The sequence below is a fragment of the Cyprinus carpio genome, chromosome A11 (genome assembly GCF_018340385.1).
Source record: "Cyprinus carpio isolate SPL01 chromosome A11, ASM1834038v1, whole genome shotgun sequence".
Lineage (NCBI taxonomy): Eukaryota > Metazoa > Chordata > Actinopteri > Cypriniformes > Cyprinidae > Cyprinus > Cyprinus carpio.
In genome coordinates this window covers 26,536,870-26,556,259 of record NC_056582.1, presented here as the reverse complement: position 1 = coordinate 26,556,259, position 19,390 = coordinate 26,536,870, and the positions used below count along the sequence as shown (strand labels likewise).

Sequence of the window (19,390 nt, the reverse complement as noted above, 5' to 3'; positions counted from 1 at the left end):
TCGTTTATTAAAAATGTTATGCTTTTCATGTTCATTCTTGTTTATAATATTGTAAAATTATGTGATGATATTAAGCATTTATTTTTGCTTATGTATTTGATTATATTTATTGTTTTAATGCATTTACTTAAAGGTAGTTGATTTAGGGAGTTTATTGATGTATTATTATATTTACGTGTGGTTATTGAGAATGGTTTTTATTTTAAAGATGTGTTTTGTTATAACTTATATGCGTGATTTGTGTTTTTATGGATAACTGATTAAAATCTGATGTTTTGCAATTGTGGGGACTCTAGATACAAAGCAGCTTAATGGATCCGTCCAGGACGCTGGTGACCCTAAAACCCCGACAGAAATCCAAAAAGGTCTGAGGCAGGAGAGGATGATGAGGATGAGGATTGAGGATGGAAGGGATGTTGAATGAAGAAGAACTATGTGGACGCTCTGTGCAAGGTATCACAAGGGGGTGACCGTTCAACAGCTTAGACACTGACAGATAACACACGGTTTCCACAGTATAATGACCGGTCTGTGTCTTCTCCATTGCTTGTTTATGTCCCAGATGAGAGTGAAAATGTTCCCCATCACTGCGGGATTCATCTGTCTTTCTCCTTTCAGACCATCAAACGGGCAATAAACTTGCTCAGATGGGTGAATAACACACTTGACAGCTCAATTGCATCCCACACAACCAAGTACATTTGTGTCCTGCACGCACAGAAGCAGTCCATCTAGCAGACAGTGGGTATATTCTGTAGCAATAGACCAACCACAATACAGTGTATGAAGTTCCCAATTATACATTTTCTCTTTTATGACAAAAATCATTAGGGCTATTAAGTAAAGATGCATGTTTCCATGAGCGATTTTGTAAATTTTCCTACTGTAAATATATCAAAAACTTAATTTGTGTGATTAGTAATATGCATTGCCTAAGGAACTTCAATTTAACGGACACTTTAAAGCATGATTTTCTCAATATTTACGATTTTTTTGCTCCCTACAGATTGCCAGATTTTGTCAAAAATAGTTGTATCTCAGACAACTATTGTCTGATCATAACCAACCAATAACATCAATGGAGAGAGATTACTTTATTCAGCTTTCAGATGATGTATTCAATCTCAATTTTAATAAAAAAATTGACTCTTATGACTGGGTTTAGGTGCTCCAGTGTCACGATATTTCTGAGTGTGTTGACCGTGATATTCGGTAGAGTGTTTGTGTAAGCGTCTGAATTGGCTCGGTGACGCCTGGGAAGAGCAGGTGACCTTCTGCGCATCAGACAACGAACGAGGAGTCTCCAGGGCCCGACAACGCACCGCTAAATAGTCTGTCCTGAAGTCCTGCGGTTTATTATCTTCTCTCTTGTTCGTCAGTTTAAAAATCTGACTGACATCTGATTTCTCTCTGTTTATTTCCACTACAGAAGGCACAGCGTGAATCACGAGCAAAAAAAACCCCTCAGAAGGTGAACTCATGAGTTTCTGTGCCAAAAGTTTACATGTTTTACATGTGGGTTGTGTTTTACTCCAACATATATATGTATAATTACTGCCGTGTCTATTCAGGGAAAGAAGGAAAGGGGTGCAGTTCATCTCCACGGACACCACACCGACTGCGCAAGAGAACTGACAGGTTGTGTTTGTTTCGTTTTTTTTTTAACAATAAGAGCGGACCAATATGAGGACTGTAGACACACCAAGATAGAGCAAAAAAAAAAGAAAAATACATTAATGTAGGGACTACCTATATACCCAGACAATATATTTCTTTTTTCAAAATATAGATAAATACTAACAAAATTTAACAGAACAATAATTAATAGGCAAATAAAGTTGTCTTCTAAATTGTAGAATAAATGCACATTAAATTACGGATAAAGATTGTATGCCACTTTACACATATAAGTGTCTTACTAATTAACAAATCGTTATTTGGTGTATATTATTAAATTACTACAAATTAGTAAGAATTTTTTAATATTAATGTAAAAAATATATTTGACATAGTAGAAAAGTAAACAACAACATTTCCACAAATAAAAAAATATTAACAAAATTGAAAAAAAAAAATAAATAATAATAATAAATAGCTGAAATAGGCAAATAGAGTATTATTTTAATTTCCAGACATAAATTACCTAAACATACATCTAGTCTTGCAAATAAAAAGTATTATAATTAACAAATTAATATTTGTAGAATTATCAAATTATTAAGTAATATTGTATTAGGATATTATGCATGCAAAAAAATATTAGATTTCAGGACAATAGAAAAAAGTAAACCTAAATCTTACTTATTTTTTTCCAAAAATTAATAATACTGATAAAATAAAACTAAACTAAATACTAGGCAAATAAAGTTCACTTAAAGTTCCATAATAAATGGACATAAAATTACATAAAATATTAACTAAGTTATTAATATTAATGAACACAAAGGGTTATATTTCTATTACAATTTAAAGAAATCAATAAAAACCATTTAATTTATATTAACCAAAGAGAAAATCTTTTTTTTTTTTTTACATTTATTTAAAGTCATATTTTCTCTACCTTTTAAATTCTTCTAACAAAGATAGTAATGTTTTTTAATATGCAGGGCATTAGTAATGGTACATAATTGGTTAAAAACAACAGTTTAAACTAAACATTACATGACCATTCATAATTATATTTTACTACTATAAGTTCTATCTATCGTGGCATTTTTTAACAGTGAAAAGAGATGTTAAACAGGAGTATTTCTTTAGGAATAACATTAGAATTAATTTCCTGTTTTTTACGTCATCCGTGGCTCTCACAGTTTCTTCGTTTCATCTGTTAACTGTGGTGGTGTTGGTGTTTAATTATCATGCAGCTCCAAACCTGCGGTTCAGACAGCCCCGAGAGCGATTTCTCCCCCCTCGAACTCTGAGGATGATGATGAGGCTGAAGACACGAGGGGAAGAGGGACGTCCAGACCAAAACACCCAGTAAAAACACATCCGCTGCTGCGCTCTATAAGACGCCCAGTAAGAAGGGCAAGAAAGCAGCAGAGGTGAGTCTCATCCTGACCTTTGACCTTCAGACCGTCTGGGTGAGGGTCCAGATGAGCTTGAAACCAGAGCAGGAAGAGTGTATGACTAACAAAAACAAAACCTGTTTCTTGCACTTAAACCACCTTCGCAACTTGTCAGTCAGTAAGTAAAATAATAACAGTAACTTTAATAACTACTATAACTGTAACTACAAAGATTTTTTACAATAAATGTTATAATGTTATAATAAATGTAGTGATAACAAAACGCTGTAATGATAAATGAAACTTACAAAATGATAACTATAAAATAACAGTAACTATAATGACAAATTAAGGATAAACTGATAAAGCGTACGTAACTATTTTGACAATTTTAGCATTCCTAACTATCATAAAACTAAACTGATACATTTAATGTTAACTATTGACAAACATAGCTATAATAAAAATTTAACGACATCTATGTAAACGTAGCTATAATGATGATAAATTTAACGATAACTATGATAAACGGTAGCTGTATTGATAAATTTAACAATAACTGACAAGCATAACTAATAATGACAAATTGAAAGGGAACTCATAAACGTAACAGTAATGACAAATTTAATGATAACTGATAAAAAGCTTTAAAGACAAAATTTAACGATAGCATTGAAAAAAAAACGTTAGCTATAATGACAATTTTAACGGTAACTATGATAAATGTAGCTATAATGACAATTTTAATAACTATGATAAATGTAACTATAATGACATTTTAACCAAAAACTATGATAAACGGAACTATAGTGACAATTTTAACTATTATAAATGTAGCTATAATGACGTTTTTAACGATAACTATGATAAACGTAGCTATAATGACATTTTTAACGATAACTATGATAAACGTAGCTAGAATGACAATTTTAACGATAACTATGATAAACGTAACTATAATGACATTTTTAACAAAAACTACGATAAACGTAGCTATAATGACAATTTTAACTAACTATTATAAATGTAGCTATATAATAACAATTTTAACTATTATAAATGTAGCTATAATGACAATTTTAACGATAACTCATGATAACGTAGCTATAATGACAGATTTTTAACGATAACTATGATAAACGTAGCTGTAATGAGAATTTATTCACGATAAACTATGATGTACGTAGCTATAATGACAATTTTAATGTTAACTATGATAAACGTAGCTATAATGACAATTTTAACGATAACTATGATAAACGTAACTATAATGACAATTTGAATGATAACCATGATAAACGTAGCTATATATGACAATTTTAACGATGTAACTATGATAAATTGTAGCTATAATGACAATTATTTTAACGATAACTATGATAAACGTAGCTATAATGCAACAATTTTAACGATAACTATGATAAACGTAACTATAATGACAATTTGAATGATTACTATGATAAACGTAGCTATAATGACAATTTTAATGTTAACTATGATAAACGTAGCTATAATGACAATTTTAATGTTAACTATGATAAACGTAGCTATAATGACAATTTTAACGATAACTATGATAAACGTAACTATAATGACAATTTGAATGATAACTATGATAAACGTAGCTATAATAACAATTTTAACGATTAACTATGATAAATATAGCTATAATGACAAATTTAACAATAACTATGACCAATGTAACTATAATGGCAAATTGAAAGATAACTATCATAAACCGTAAACTATAGAGCTGCATGAATTCAATTTACTGTTACACACATATTTTCATCCACAACTGTTTACGCTCATTCATTACATGGACTGACGAGGGTTTACGTGAACAACCCCTAAGCGCCGCATTTTTTAAATTTTTTTTTGTATTTGACCCTTTAGTTGCACACCTTGAGCTAAACGATGACTTTTATGTCTGTGTTCTGTTCCGTTTCTGAGCGTATCCACAGATATCCTCCTGAAGAAGAGCGCAAGTTCTATTTCAGGCTGTTAAAAACTTGAATACATCTAATCAATTTAAATAAATCAAGCACGTCACGTTTTGCAAAAAGTCACGTTACTTTATTTTACTGATTTGCATGTGAAATTGGGCTTTTATGGAGGACTGAAAAGTACAACGCGATAGAAAGGGGATGGAATGGAGCGCAATAATTATCGTTTTATCTCGATTATTGTATTTTCATAATCATTGGAGGCCGAAATCTAAAATCGAAACTGTATTTTGATTAATTGCACAGCCCTAGCCCTACAAATTTACTGACGTTTCTAAGGTCAAAATTTCATAATGAATTTAGTGTTACTTCCATTTCTTTGTAACCATTTTCTAAAAGTTACTAGCTATTTCTGAGTGAAAATTAAAGTTAAATTTTTTTCCAGTGTAGCATCACAGCAGCACGTTTCGCATTTCTGCTGTTTTCAACTTCAGAAAATATCAGGTCCACTCTGAAAGTCTCTGTTGTTGTGTGATTGCAGTCTGATCTGGTGGAGGAGTATTTCGAAGCTCACAGCAGCTCTAAGGTTCTCACGTCCGATCGGACCCTCCAGAAACTCCAGACGCCCAAACTTGACCGGGTCAGTGATCTTCATCTGTCTGTGACTGTGGGATCTGTGTGAGATCTAACGGAGGTGTTCACTTGTGTTTTATAGGAAACTCTGCTCAGCCTCTTAGATAAAAACCCGCCCACGCTCACGCAGAGGAAATTGAACAGCTCAACGCAAAACACGAGAAGAACTGTCAACCAGTGGATGCTGCAGCTGCAGTTGAGTGTGTGTGTGTGTGTGTGTGTGTGTGTGAGAGGATGATGATGATGCACATATTCATCTTGTGTTTCTCTGTTCATGGATATTTCAGCATGGGCTTTAACATCTTGATCTACGGTTTGGGCTCCAAGAAGCTCTTGCTGGAGAAGTTCCGCACTTCTATGCTGTCTGACTTCGATCATGTGGTGGTCAACGGCTTCTTCCCCAGTATGACCCTCAAATCGGTCCGTTCGCTGCTTCTGTGTTTCTCTCACGCACTCATGAAACCTCTGTCAACTATATAATAACTATAAGGATAAATATTTAAGCCATCCTCAGCAGCAGCTGATAGCGTTTCCCTGAAAACAGCTTTGATTGACATCGTCTGAATGCTGCTGTAATCTGACAGATCCTCAATTCCTCCACGTGTGGACGTGTTGGGACATGAGGGAACCTTCCGTAATCCTGCAGACCAGATCGCTTCATCATCAGAACTCTCAGAGAGGGTAAGGCTGACGTGTGACGTCTCTCAGCTCATCTCTGATCGTCTCCAGTGGCTGTAAGCCGTGTGTTTGTCTTCCAGACCCGAGCAATCACGTCTTCCTGATCATCCATAACATCGACGGGCCCATGCCTGAGGGGCGACAGGACCAGAGCAGGCACTGGGGCAGCTGGCGGCGCTTCCCAACTGCACCTGCTGGCCTCCATCGACCACATCAACGCTCCACTCACTCAGTCATCACGCTTCAGCTTCAGGTGATGCTGGTCAGTGCTGTTATGGGCTTGTAATTTTGTCCTGGTCTGTGTGTGCTCAGTCTGGGATCAAGCGAAGATGAGTATGTTCAACTGGCTGTGGTACGAAACCACCACCTACCTGCCGTACACTGAAGAGACGTCCTACGAGAACTCACTGCTGGTGCAGCAGACCGGAGCACTGGCCCTCAGCTCCCTCACACACGTGCTGCGCAGCCTCACGCCCAACGCCAGGTGACACACACACACACACTCACTCACACACACACACACACACACACACTCACTCACACACACACACACGCACTCACACACACACACACACACACTCACTCAAACACATTCACACACACACACACACACGCGCGCACACACACACAAACACACACTCACTCAAACACATTCACACACACACATACTCACACACACACACACACTCACACTCACACACACACACACACACACACTCACACTACACACACATCACACAAAACAAAAAAAACACACACACAAAAGTTTGAAAACACACACACACACACACACAAAACCACACACCGTGCTGCGCAGCCTCACGCCCAACGCCGGGTGACTGAACCACACTCACTCACGCACTCACACACCGCACACAAACACACCATGTTTACTCACACAAATAAACGCACACAAACAACGCACACACACACACACACACACACTCCCACACATAAAAACACACTCACTCACACACACACATAAACGCACGCACACACACACACATAAACGCACAAACACACACAAACACACACATACTCCCACACACACATAAACGCGCACACACACTCACACATAAACACACGCACTCACACACACATAAACGCACGCACACACACTCACACATAAACACACGCACTCACACACACACATAAACACACGCACTCACACACACATAAACGCACGCACACGCACTCACACACACATAAACGCACGCACACACACTCACACATAAACGCACGCACACACACTCACACATAAACACACGCACTCACACACAACATAAACGCCACGCACGCACGCACACACTCACACATAAACACACGCACTCAACACACATAAAACGCACGCACACACAAACACCACATACCACACTCACACCATAAAACGCACAAACACACAACAAACAACACATACTCCCACAACACACATAAACGACACGCACACACCACACACACACACACCCATAAACGCACAAACCACACAGCAAACACACACATACCCCCCCACACACACCATAACCGCGCATCACACACACCATAAACGCACGCCACACACCCTCACACATAAACACCAGCGACCCACTCACAGACACACACATAAAACGCACGCACTCACACCACACATAAACACAGCGCACTCACACACACATAAACAGGCACGGACACCACACTCACACATAACACCACCACGCACACACACTCACACATAAAACACACGCACTCAACACAACACACCATAAACGCACGCACTGCACACACTCACACATTAAACACAACGCACACAGACTCCACACGATAAACACACGCACTGCACACACACACATAAACCGGCACGCACGCACACACTCACAACATAAACACACGCACCACACACACATAAACGCACGCACACACAAACCACACACATACTCCACACTCACACATAAACGCACAAAACACACACACACACACACATAACTCCCACACCCACATAAACTCGACGCACACACTACACACACACACACACACATAAAACGCCACAAACACACACAAACACACACCATACTCCCACACACCCATAACAGCGCACACACTCTCCACTACATAAACCACACGCTCGTTCACACACACATAAACGCACGCCACACACACTCACACATAAAACACACGCACTCACCAACACATAAACGCACGCACCGACACTCTCACACATAAACCGCAGCGCACACGAACTCCACATCAACACAACAGCACGACTCTCACACACACATAACAAAACTCCGCACCACACTCACACATAAAAGGCACGCACACACACACACACCATACAACGCACGCACGCAACGACACACACTCACACATAACACCACGCACTCACACACCACATAAAACGCACCGCACACACACACTCACACATAACACACGCACTCACACACACATAAACGCACGGCACACAACTGCACACCTATAAACAGACACGCACTCACACCACCACAAATAAACGCAAGGCGACCCGCACATGCACACACTCACACATAACCACACGCCACTCAACACACACATAAACGCCGCACACACAAACAACACACCATACCTCCCACGTCACACATAAAACGCCACGCCACGCACACTCACACGACACCACGCACGCACAAACACACGCTTCTCCACACACACACACACACACACACACTCTCTCGCTCCGCACACCGCACGCACACCACACCGACACACGTGAAAACAAATGGCATATACCAGACACTTTTAGCAGTTGTCTGTGTCTGTGTGATCTTCAGGGGAATCTTCAGGTTCACTGGCAGAGGTTCAGCTGGAGAACAAGGACAAGCCTGCATATACAGGTCTTCAAACAATCCACCACTGCCAGCTCAGTGCTATTTTTTTATAATCAAGCCTCCTGCATATTAAAACGATGATTGGTTGCTGTTTGTTTTCAGGATTGTCTTCCCGGATTTCTACCAGACGCTGTCCCGCGAAGTCGTTCCTGAGTGAACAGTGAACATCACGCTGCGCACGCAGGCTCACCGAGTTCAGAGACCATACAACTCGATCCGCAACAAGAAGGTCAAGAAAACTCTCCCTGAATCACTGGGGATTAATATTCACATCTCACGATACGATAACATCACTATAATGAAGTCCAGATATGATATATTGTGATACTTTGACACCTTATTAATGTTAGAATTAGACGTTTACATATATTGTGGTCATGTGACTGTGAATAATATCACTATAGTGATAAAACCAGTACCATCTCTAAGAGTTACTGAAGCTGATGATTTACCGCAGTGATGTTTGTGTGAGCAGGGGCGCTGATGGAGTGGAGTATCTGCTGATTTCCGGTGGGATAACGGCACTCTGACTGACTTTCCTGGAGAAAAGAAAAACGACGTGGAGTGGAAACCAGGAAAAACCTCACTGCTGTCCACAGCTCAGTACATGTGTTTAACCTGAATAGCACTTAATCTTCTGATGGCTAACGATGCCAACATTGTATATAAATGAGTTGATACAGAAGAAAAAACGTGGGGGGAAGGGGTTTGACCTGAAAGACAGAGACGTTTGTGCACGGTTGCACAGGTTAAAGAGGTCTCTTAAAGCGACAGTTTTTCCGCCAAAAATGACATCATGCTGAAATAGATCATCAGGATTTTGGTAGAAATGTAATCACTGCATCGTTGGTCATCATCAATGGATGACACTCCTGCAGTGAATGGGTGCCGTCAGAAATGAAGTCCAAACAGCTGATAAAACATACACAATAATCCACAGCACTCCATGTCCATCAGTGAACATCTTGGAGAAGCACAAAAGATGAAAACACAATCCAGCATTAAGCTGTTTTTTAACTCAAATACATAGAGTCTATAATCATCAATTAACAACTTCCTCCATGTGAAAAAGTGTTTCTGGTGTGGAATCAGGAGAGAAATCTGCACAGATCAAGCCCGTGTTTTAATACACGCTCTAAACAAATATGTGTCTGGATCTTTTGATGTGATGAGACAAAAGCAGATGTACTTTGTTTCACTGGAGGAAGTGTTATTATGGATTATGGCTCTATGTATTTGAGTTAAAAACGTTTCTTAATGCCTGGTATGTTTTGCACTCTTTGGTCTTCTCCAGATTTTCACTGATGGACTGGAGTGCTGTGGATTATTGTGTGAGTTTTTATCAGCTGTTGGACTCTCATTCTGACGGCACAACCATTTCACTGCAGAGCCATCCATTGATGAGACACGGATGCAATGATACATTTTCTACAGAACCTGATGAAGAAACACACTCATCCTGATCTTTCAGCACATTGTCATTTTTGGGTGAACTGTTCCTTTAATTCCTGTCTCTGCAGCTCACTCATGTACAGTATTCTGTAAAGTTTTGTAGGATACGCTGTTGACAAAATAAATATTCTTAGCATCCGAGTTGATTACATAGAAAATACATTCTATATATTATCTCAAACACAACAAAAACATCGCCACACTCATTTAGATCATCACAAAGCAAAACATTAAGAAACCTACTTAATTTGAAACTGAAAAGGCAACTTGGTAACAATCAGGAGCGAGGCGTGTAGACGCGTCGAGCGTGACAGATTCAGTGTTTAATGTTAACATGTAGGACGGAGCTGTGGGCTGCTGGTTTACGCGTTGTCGTCAGTGTTTTCCGCCGTGTGTATGAGCAGATGGGAGACTTCTCTCGCTCTCTCCGGCGACTGCCGTGATCTGAGTTTGCTCTCGGTGACGGGACTGAACGATTTTTAGCTCCTCGACGTCCAGATCCTTCATCAGGAGGAGAACGGCCTCCAGCGTGTGAGGTCTATAAACGAGACGAAGTTATAAACCTCAGCATCATTACTCCAGTCTCCAGTGTCACATGATCTTCAGAAATCATTCTAATATGACACTGAAGACTGGAGTAATGATGCTGAAAATACAGCTGCGCATCACAGAAATAAATTACACTTTAACAGAGATTCACACAGAAAACAGTTATTTTAAATAGTAAAAATATTTCACATTTTTACTGCTTTTGCTGTACTAAGGATCAAATAAATGCAGGCTTGGTGAGCAGAAGAGACTTTTGACTGATAGTGCACATGAGCTGCAGTTTAATTAAGTGTCTGTGCTCGCTCGTACCTTCCTCTTCGGGCGCGTCGCCGGTCTCGCGCGGGGACGACAGCCGATGGGAACTTGTCTCTGGGCAGCAGCTTCATTCCCAGCTGAGCTCGAATCTTACTGCACAAACATGAGCACGAGTTCAGAACAGATCCGCAGGTCAAACAGCAGACTATCAGCCAGATCTTACTTGGTTTCCTCCATGCTGTAGTTCAGAGGATCCGCCTCAGAAGAGTCGGCTCTGTGAGCCCATTGGTCGAGCTGGTGGGGGCGGGGCCTGGAGGGGAAACAAGCTCCTCCCCTTCTTTCAATGCTTGTGTGAGCTCCTCCTCTGTAACCACTGACAGAACACACTCATGAATATTCATATCTTTAAGCTTCTCATAAAGTAATGCATATTTAAAAAGTTTAAAATATAGAGGTTGAATGCTTATATATATACACACACACATTACAACACACACATACACACACATACTTTTTTTTTATCATTTTAAAAACAGCTACAGATTAAGGAACTGTAAGTCTTTGCAAAAAAAATATGACATATGGTACATATATATATATTATCAACTTTTTTTTTCTATTTTATTTTGTTTTCTGAGACTAAATAAACGTTAACTGAAAAATAAAATGAGTTCATGTTTTTTTATATTTTATTTCAGCTAGTGTGCCAAGGCAACATTTCTCTTTTTTTTAAGAACTAAAATACTAAAATGAAAAAAAAAAATACCTAAACTAAAAAAATTAATAGAAACTATATGAACATAAAAAAAACTACTAAAAATTATTTAAAAAAAAACTGAAACAAAAAATTAAAGTGAAAAAAAAAAAATCTAATTCAAAATATTTTTTAAAAAATTGTATATTGATTATATAAAATAGCAACGATCAATATATTTAAAATATAAAATAATATAATATTTTATAAAATTATAGTGAACTTAAAGCATAAAACCAGTCATAAAGGTTGATTTTTCTACATTCGATATTAACACTTCATATCAGCTGATAATAAACTAATCTATCCATTGATGTATGGTTTGTTAGGAGGAAAATTTGTCACGATACAAAACTATTTGGAAAAAATCTGGAATTGAGTGTTGCAAAAAAATCTAATATTGAGAAAAACATCATCGTTAAAGTTGTTCAAATGAACGTTCTTAGCAATGCCTATTACTACACATAAAAAATTACGTTTTGATTATATTTACGGTAGGAAATTTACTAATATTCTTCATGGAACATTGATCTTTATTATGATATCCTAATGATTTTGTCATAAAAGAGAAAGGTATAATTTGGAACAATACAATGTATTGTTGTCTATTGCTACAAATTAATCAGGGGCTAATTCTGACCGTTTCTGTGCTGCAGGGGACCCATAAGATATATGATTAATTATTAAACATGGGTGCATTTGATGCTATTTCTGTGCAGGTGATTCTCTGGTTTAATCCAGATGACTGTGCTTGTCCTTTAGTGACTGGGTGGGGCTGCCTCACCCTGGCTGTCGAGTTTTGTGCAGGGCCGGGGGCAGGTTTCTGATGACGGCCGCGCAGGTTATCTGTGCGGGGTTCAGCGTTCGCAGCAGGGGTTCTTGGCCAGCCACAGCACCTGAGATCGCCTCTAGCAAAGCTGCAGGTGCTTCAGCCTCAGCACAGACTCGGGATCTTGCCGCGCCTCAGATAGAGCAGCTGAGCTGCTGACACGACGAGATGTGCTCCAGAGACGAGATCTGATTAGCACTGAAAACACACAGTTATTACACTCATATCATGAGAGTTATTATGATTACTGCCAGAGAGATCCAAACAAACCTCAGTGTGAGAACCTCAATGTTAGGGATCTCCACGAATATAGAGATCTGTGGACAAAATCAACACAGAGTGAGATTCTGCACTTACTGAGCTTAAGAAAATTAAAAATTCAGCATCTCCAAAAAAAAAAAATGAATATTCCATTTTTGGCTTAATGAGTTTGATTAATTTTGAGAATAAATAGTTTAGAACATGCAGACACAATTATGGGGCTGCATGTTATATATATATATATATATACTGTACATAATATGTAATAAAAAGATTGAAAACTCACATCTGTCAGATTGCAGCCCCTAAAAACACGAAAAAATGATTTAGAGAATACAGTTATTCAGCAGGATATGATCCATTAAATCCAGACTCCAGATATCAAACTAGACACGAACCCAAAAACACTGAATAAATGAATAATCATCACAATTAAACGCCTAGTTTGCATCATGCTAACAGCTAACGTTAACGAAGAGCAGAAAACACACCAGCAGTTCAGCTTCTTCACGCTCTCCAGGTCCGATGCTTTAGCCCGAGCCAGAACGAGTTTACGCGTTAATTTCATGCTGATGAATGTGGAGATTTCGATTGGAAATGCGTCAATATCGAGCTCAAATGCGTTCAGCGAGCATCGTCCCAGCGCTGCTGTGCGTCAGTCGCTGCGCACGCGCCTCGCCGCGTCTCCATGACAACAGCGCGTCACAACATCCGCTCGGTGCACAGCGTCAGAAGCAGAGGGCGACAAAACGCCAAACTTTTTTTTTTATTACGCAATTACGTTTATATTTATACAAACATATACATCTCTCAACAGTAATAGAAAAAGTTGGGTATACGAAGAAAAAAAAAAAAACAAGCATGTACATGAGGGTAAAATAAATAACTAAATAAAAAAATTAAATCTATGCCAGGATTAAAAAATAAATAAATAAATCTGTCTTTTTAGCTTTGCTGTTTCTAATATTGTGCAAAGTACTACCATATTGTTTAATTCCTTTTATAAAATGTTCAGCAATTTGGCATAGCTTTAGCCCATTTCTTTACATGAATATGATATTTTCCAAGTCAAATAATTAGTTGTGTGATAAAATAAATTGTACTTTTAGAATCAATGGTAACTTACATTGACATCATACATTTCTGTTTGCATTAATGTTTGAAACATCGTAGACATACAGCGGGTAAAAATGGTGCCATCTCAGGCTATGTATTTATTATTACATAAATATTACATTTATTATTCTATTATTTTATGACTGTTTTCTACCTCATGTTTGGGCGTTTTTGTCAAGCCTGTTACCCAACACGAGCATAACTAGATGCTATAGTTTCATTAGAACTGTGTCATAGTTTAGTCCCTCTTTTCACTGGAACTAATTTGTTTATTTCTATCTAATAGTCAAGTTCACAAAAACACATGCTGTACACTTTGAGAGGATTTTACTTGTAGGTATTGATTAAATTAAATGTAATAAATAGTTAAAATGTACATTTTTTTAAATGGTAACAGGATTTCTGAAGTGGTAATTTGGTAATTAATATCACTGAGATACATTTTATACTGACTATAGTATGTATAAATATTTTGAGTAATATTTTGATATTTTCTGTGTTTTTTGTTATTTTATTTACAATTTTAGTAGTTTTGTCTGTTTTTGTTTTATTAGTTTTAAAAAATATACTTGTATATATTTTATTATTTAATATTAATTGTATTACTTTTAATTTTTCACTGAGATATATAATGTATTGTAGAATTTTGACTATATGTATTAATATTTTTGTAATATTTCAATATTTTCTTTTTATTGTTTTATGAAATTTTTTAATCATTATTTTAGATTTTACCTAGATTTTAAGTAGTTTTACTGTTGTGTTTTTGTTATTTGTTTTAATAATAATGCATACTGTATATAATTTTTTGCTACTTTAAATTATATTTCAGTTTCAATTCAGACATTTCCAGCTTTATAGTCAATAATTTTATATTAGTTATTAGTTTTTTTTCAATTTATTTTTATTGAAAAGCTTTTATTTCAGTTTTAGTTCACTTTTCCAGTTTTATTTTTTTTTATGCGTTTTGTTTAGTTTTGTTTTTTTAAAATGTCTATTTATTATGCTTTAAGTAAGCTTTTTATTTTTGTGTTTGTTCATTAATTTTGTTGTGTTTGTTGGAGTTTTTTATTTTTGTTTTAAAATGTTGGTTATTTATTATTATTATTATTTTAGTAGGCCTACATTAAAGTTGCACTAAATGTAAATGAAATATTGCCTTGGTAACCAGCTGAAATATATATCGTGTAGGCTTTGGTATTTTATTTCAAGTAACACATGTTATGGTTTAGTTGTAGTTTAATTTCTCTCTCTGAGGTTTATCTCTGTGTCTGGACGCTGTGCTCGTAGATTAATTTATGGTGGACAGAAAAAGCTCAGCTTGTTTTTCCAAAACCAATTAACTTTTTCACTTTTTATAGAAAAGGGAGACCTATTATTATGTCACAAAAATGAACTGTTTCGCTTCTTATAGTTGAAAAACATGTTCTTCTGTGATCGGAGGCTCAGTCTCAGTGTTGCAGATTCCGCGGTTTTCCCGCAGAATTGGTTTGTTTTAACACTGTTGTCGTCGTTGAAGCGACCACAATAAAACGTGATATTTTAGCCTATGGAATGCAAATTGTAAAAAGAGGAACCTCACCAAAAGGTGTTTTAGTCTTCAGGAAATGCGTAGATATCCGGGGATTTCTAGGCTACTCTTTGCGAATACCCAACATGAACTTAATCTGGATTTGTGTTGTACTTAGAGGGTGACTTTAGCCGGATTGAGGTAATCAAAAAATCATTGTTTACATTGTAAATTCTTAATCAGAGTATTCTCTTAATCGTTTGTTTAAAATCGGAATATTGATGTCCGTGTAAAACAAACTAATGTTTCACGTATCCTTACCTTTGAGTGAAAACCGCGGGATTGGCAACCCTCGCGGGAACGCCCAGAACCACACAAGATGCGGAGCGACGCCCAGTTCGTGCGCTGCGGTGAGGCGAGTGTAGTAGTAAGAAGCGTTCACGGGAATCAGTGCACAGGAAAGGTTTATATTTCCTGCGATAAGTTGTATCGCGACTTCATCAGGCATGTGGACTTCGAGAAGAGGCGATGAGCGGCGCGGGAAAACCATCGCGGTTCTGACGAGCGGCGGGGACGCGCAGGGAAAGATGACTAGACAGAGCAAATAAAGTAAAAAGCGAGCGAAGCCAGATTTGACAGAACAAAACTCGGTGCGGCGTGCTTCAACGCAGACGTTAGCCAAAACTGGTCTCGATGCTTTAAATTATTGATTTTCGGTCATTTGATGCACAAAATGCTGTTTAAATAGGGATCGTACTTGTGTTGACACGCAGCCCCTGCTGTAGAGGAATTTAAATACATATATAACAAGTCTAAGAACGTTTTACAAACATATTTCTCAAACGTTATTTCTTAAACGCTCAAAACCTCCAGTTTTTAACGTGTAAGATCGTTTTCTTGGTCGCGCGAAAACGTTAGTGGAGCCCGTTTGAAAACAGAGACGTTACATTTGAATGGTCTCAAAATGTTTCAAAACATCTTTTTATTATTGGTTTGTTTTATGCGACATGTTTGCGTAGCATTCCAATTTCATAAATTTAAACCCGTTAGAAGAAGTTATTTCTGAATGTTTTTAAACGTCAAAATGTCCACGTCAGACAAATCTCTCTTTTGTTGTCAATATTAATTTTTTCTAAGAAAGATGAACACGTATAAGTGATGAAAGCCGGCATTGAAGTCATAGAGAATATTTACTGAGTAATGCACTGTTTTGAAGACATGGGTCAAATGGCAATTTTCAGCTGAGATTATGAGCCAATTACAGGAGATAAAATGACTAGAAGATGCACGCATCAATATTTAATTTTAATTTGGTTGGACTTCAGCAGTCTTTGTTACAGTATGTGCCAATGATGACTGTTCAAAAATGGGAAAAAAAAGCTCTTTTTAGGTCTATCTCCAAAGCATGCCTTCAGGCTCAAGGAACGATTATTAAAGATATCTTAATGCAATTTTAGATTTTGGGATTCTTAACAAACGTTATTCTGGGTATTAATTTTTAAGGACCTGTCCTGTTTCCAGTTCAGAGATCCTGGAATCTCAGTATGGCCCAGGAGTGAATTGCAACATTTTCATGGCCCAAACAAACACCAAATGTGTGTCACGGTTGCCACGAGATAATACTCAGAGCAACATGCTGTGCGAACAAATAACGTTGAAAAGTAGAAATGCATCAAAACAATTGCGTAGAATTGCATCCGTGTCCTAGTTGCCATAAATAGTCTGTTTCAGGAGTTTTCAGCCCCTGTAACTCGAGAAGTATTCAAGATAGCTCCTGTGTGATCTTAGGACAAAACAAGTTTCTCAATAAATGGATTATAGTAAAATTGTCCTTTTGAGCCCCTCATACATTCAGTTTGACATTTAATAATTTGGCTTTTTCGAATTCACTTCAGGCATTTGCTTTGAGGAGGAAAAAACGAATGTAAACAAAATAATTAAACAAAAGATGTGGATTTTTTTTATCTGATGTTATGTGTGTGTGTGTGAGAGACGTGGAGGGATCTGGTCTGTATAAAGTTAATGCACGAAACTGACTGTTAGTAACCTCTCACTGACCCTATCTGAGGTGTGCATTGTACATCTCACATGCTTCAGTAGATCTGTTATCTGTTTCCAGATTAAATTTGCAGTTGCATGTTGTGTCACCATTATTGCATTTACGCACCAGTTTGTTCAAAGCGTTTCTCTTTATGTTGATGCATTAAACACAATTTCAGATACTCTTTTCAGAGTTGTGTAGATGCATGATGACGCGTGTGTGTGCGTTCTGGCAGGTATTGAACGCAAGGGGGTCAGTGCAGGTTTTTTGCCGTGCGGTAACACGCATGGGCATTTTACAGTGGGCGGCTTAAAGTCTACCTGACTTTATGAGGTGAGGAGCCGTTCGCTTCTGCATGCACGAGTCAGCGCTGTGCTGCGCTCGTACTGATTGCGTTGTGTTTCTTCCGGGTTATCAGGGTCTGGTGGACCGGAGGAGATCACATCAAACTCACGCCAACTGGCCAGAGTCGTAACCAACATCATTCAGATGGTGAGGCTTCGTCCGCTTTAATGCATGCAGTGTGTTGTTGTCACCTGCATGGTGATTAGCTGCCACATACGATGCTTCTAGATGTGTAATCTAAAACGGAACAGAATTCACCAAAAAAAAAATATCAGTGTCAGAATCCACAGATGGTGGGTATTTGATTGGATGGGGCAAGGGAAAAAGTTCGTATAACCGAAATTAATGTCGTATGCTTATGGTAGAAACGGAAGGGCTTGACGGAAATGCGTACCAATGTAATATTTAATTAAAGATTATAAAGACAAATTAATTTATTTTGTGTAAAAGGCTCTATTTATTTTCTTTTTTTATTTTGTAGTTTTATATAAATGTCTTTATTTATTTCTTTCTCTTTAATTCTTTCTTTAGCTAGTTTTTATATAAAATGTTTTTATCTGAATGTCAAATGTTTTAATTTCAATTTATTTGATATATATCGATTATTTATTTGGATTCAGCAGGCACAATATTAATCGAGCAAACGGTGCAGGTTTCAGCGGCTGTGGAACCCGAAAACAAAATATATGAATTTTTTTCTAAAAGGTCAGGGAAAGCTATAAAGTGTTAGTTTTAATATCAGTAATTAGTTACTGTATTTTTTATTCGTTTTTATTTTCCATTGTTAGTTAAAAGTTTGTTTTTTTTTTCTCTTTAATATCTCTTTTTTGTATTTTGATTATTTAGTCCTAATTTTATTTATTAAACATCCATTTTATTTATTATAATTTTAGTTCTTCAATTTAGAAATGTTCTTAATATCAGAGATTTGTAAAAAAATCTAATTTCCATGCCTGGGCAAAAAAATTTTGGATAGTAGGGGATATTTTTTTGTATGTTGAATACAATGTATTTTTTAGTTACATCAAAGCGCCAAACATATTTATTCTACTATAAATTGCATTTTGTGAATGCAAAATTGGTATACAAATATCCAATATTAATATTTAAATCCAAGCAGATGTATTGAATAGTTCAAACCGTGTATCAAATGTGATTTCTATCTGATTTTTTCACAGC

At 37.2% G+C, this 19,390-nt stretch overlaps 2 pseudogenes; one reads left to right on the top strand and one right to left on the bottom strand.

Moving 5' to 3' along the window:
* The first annotated feature begins 404 nt into the window (after positions 1 to 404).
* LOC122146689 lies at positions 405 to 9,263 on the top strand (annotated as a pseudogene).
* A 1,650-nt stretch (positions 9,264 to 10,913) lies between these two features.
* LOC122146688 lies at positions 10,914 to 14,059 on the bottom strand (annotated as a pseudogene).
* Between the last annotated feature and the right edge of the window lie 5,331 nt (positions 14,060 to 19,390).